Source organism: Dipteris shenzhenensis, chromosome 8 (assembly GCF_047967505.1).
Source record: "Dipteris shenzhenensis isolate YYH24624 ecotype China chromosome 8, Dip_SZ_1.0, whole genome shotgun sequence".
NCBI lineage: Eukaryota > Viridiplantae > Streptophyta > Polypodiopsida > Gleicheniales > Dipteridaceae > Dipteris > Dipteris shenzhenensis.
The window spans coordinates 3461608-3464827 of record NC_141603.1 but is presented as its reverse complement, the minus strand read 5'-3'; the positions used below and the strand labels follow the sequence as shown (position 1 = coordinate 3464827).

At 36.9% G+C, this 3220-nt stretch overlaps 1 pseudogene; it reads left to right on the top strand.

The window, feature by feature from the left end:
• Positions 1–625: 625 nt before the first annotated feature.
• Positions 626–2144, top strand: LOC147898975 (uncharacterized; annotated as a pseudogene).
• The last annotated feature ends 1076 nt before the right edge of the window (positions 2145–3220 follow it).

Genomic DNA, 3220 nt, shown 5'->3' with positions numbered 1-3220 from the left:
TGGTGAAGATTGGTTTAATATCTTGTGGATCCTCCCATTTGATGATAAATCATCCATTGTCACATTGGAAAAGTTGTATAACATCTCCATTGCAAAGATCTCAAAGGAGACACAACTAGCAACCCTCATAATCTTAGGGTCAGATTCAAATTGGAGAACAAGTTATGGGATGCCAAAAGTTGATAGAGAATTCATAAAGTGGATGGCGAAGGATGCATGGATGGATCAGTTGCTTTGTGAATCTGCGAGATTACTCTCTCAGGGCTTGGTTTCTAGTCAACAAGCTAGCTTTGTGCTTCCTCAAGATCCTATGTTGAGAGAGTATTTTGGGGAGATACAAGCAATGAATAGACTTGAACTTTATGAAGATTTAAAGGATTCAATGACTATTGCTACAGCTGCAACAGGACAAATGGAGATGACGAGGGCATCTCGACGATTGGTATTTCGGTAAGCAATACATGTTTTTTCCTTTTCAATTAAAAATCCATCCTTAAGTATTTCGCTTTTGTACTAAGACTCTTATTGTATGCAGATTCTTGCAATCCTTAAAAGCTATTGGTAAGATTGAAAAATTGTTGCCCATATGTCGAGTATGGACAAAAATTCAGAACTTAAAATTCTGATGTACTCTCCAAACATGATAGAAAAAGAAGGGAAGCAAGTGCTCTCTGAGTGGGAGAGAAAGAACTGCCCGTGGTGGCTCGATATGAAAAAAGGATGTTGCATCGAGGAGGAGGTAGAGCTGTACACATAGCATAAAAAGGGAGAGATGGGTTTATCAAGCTCAAATTCAGTCCACGAGGATGATGCAATAATTGAGATTCAAAAAACACTTGAGAAGATGACTAAAAAGGACAAGGATTCAAGTATGGAACTAAAGAAGGGTGGTAGGCCACCAAAAAATCTTGGTACTAATAATGGTAAGCTCTCTTGGTCTTTTTTCAAGCTGTTATTTGTTTGTGTAACATATGTTGTTATCACTTTGTGTCTTTACATATGTGGTGTGGATACAAATGTGCAGGTACTACAGTCTACACCCATTTTGAAAGGATGTAAATGGAAAGATAGGTCTATCCGCTTTTTGTACATTCCATTGACCTCTCTAACTTTGAAGCAGAGTGGCACATGTCATGCTTCACATTGCAAGGTTTGGTGCTATGATTATGTCAAGTTTGGGAAGCAATTGTCTGTCTCAAACTTCACACAAGCCTATATAGACATGAAGGAATACTTTGTGGGTCTTGGAGGTGAAAGAAAAACAAGAAATGGTAAGAGTGTTGCTTGGGCTGCAGATTTTGTCATTCTTGATCTGCCTACACAGCTAGAAGCTCTTGGAGTAGAGGATTCCACATCTCCATCTCGGAATTTATTAACAGAGGACCATGTACGCTACTCCTTGCTAGTAGCAGCCATAGTTATTTCAGATTCTGGCTGGATCCTAGTTATGTGTACTCCTCATGTTCTTCATTTGGTTGAGAATTATGCTAGGATCAGTAGATTGGAGTTTGCATGTCGAATGTACATGCAATGCTTGGATGCATATTGTACAATCAAAGTTGGTGGTATTGATCATAAGGTGAGACAATTGTCTTACAATGACCTATTGAAAGAATTTATGCTCTTGTATAATGAAATGGCTTGTACTAAGCATAAGTTTAATTCTTTTCTTGTATTTAGGTGGATGTTGTGGTTTTATGCCTTCTTCATCGGGCTGGTATGTCTTGTGTTTGTAATCCTGGAAATGCTTCCGTGGTTGGTACCAAATTGAGCATTGCTTTTGGAAGTAGTTTGTTTCATCATTATTTACCAACAACAAGTGAGCAGACTATAAAACATGGAGAGAGTATTCCATGTAGAGGTGCATTGGAGAAGGCTCCATGCGTGATGTTGTACTTCTTGGAGTTGTTGTGTCTAATTTCTGGACATGTGGTGGACTTAGGTGCTGGGACTGGTTCTATGCAAAAAGCATGCATGCATTCTGGGAGAGCATGCTTATCTATTGAGAATGATCCTAACATTTGCAATTCTATATTGCAACCATTTTGGATGGACAGAAAGGAAAGGGAAATGTGTTAAGCAACTATGGGACTCTAAATGATTTCGAAGATGTGGAAATGGTTGTTAATCTTCTAGATGACTAGTAAGTATGTTACTCTCGTCTTTAATCTTTTTAAACCTATTTGTTGGAGAATATTATTATCAATGAGGCATTGATATTGATTGATCTATTTTAGCTTTTTGCCTTCTTATGCAGGTGCTATGGCTAAGATGATGTGTAATGACATTGCATTCAATGCCCCCATCAAAGAGAGAAGGCATCATCGCAATATCTATGTGGATGACACCAATAAAGAAGATTGAGTCTAGTGATTTGACATGAGTTTTTCCCTTCAAGCAATTCATTTTGCTTGTGATGCCCTAGTATTGAACATGCATAACTTTTGTGGTGTCTTGCACCTATTTCATTTGCTAGAGATGTAGTAATCATATTGAAGAACTATTAGTACATCATGTGAGTACCCATGAATATTAATCTCAATATCACATATTCAATTTTAAGCATGTTGGTTTCATAAAACTTTTTCTATTTGCTAGAGATGTGACAATCATGTCATATCTTAGTTAAGGTTTGCATGTCAAAACTATGAGTTGTGTACAAATGATCATCATGGTGAATTGAATCTGAAAGTATCTCCTTGATGCAACTAATAAATGTTTCAGCATAGATGCATGCAAATTTGCACCCTAAATTCTTCACCATGTGACTTGCAATCATTTCATTGATAAATCACTATCTATCATGATAGTATGAATGATGGATGATATAGGTGGAGGGTGTTGAAATGAAGTAGACATGAAAAGTAGTTTTATGAATAAAGGGATCTTATAAGCCCTAAATACTATTGGAAAGAAATAGCATCTTTGTGGGGTAATTTTATGATTAAAGGGTGTGTGATGTTAGCGGCATCTTTGTGGGGTAGAAATGTATATAGTATCTTCTTGGGGTAGTTTTATGACTAAATGGTATGTGATGTTATGATAAAATTGTCTACGAAATCACAATATAGGCCATGCTCAGAAAAATGAGCTCAGACCAAAATGCTCAGACAAAAGACATACCCATCTTGTTTGTTCTTAGGCTTGCGAAAGTAAATTTTGTTTAAGTATGCAATGTCATCAATTGTGTGTTCTCCTACTCTTATTTTGTTAAGCACTT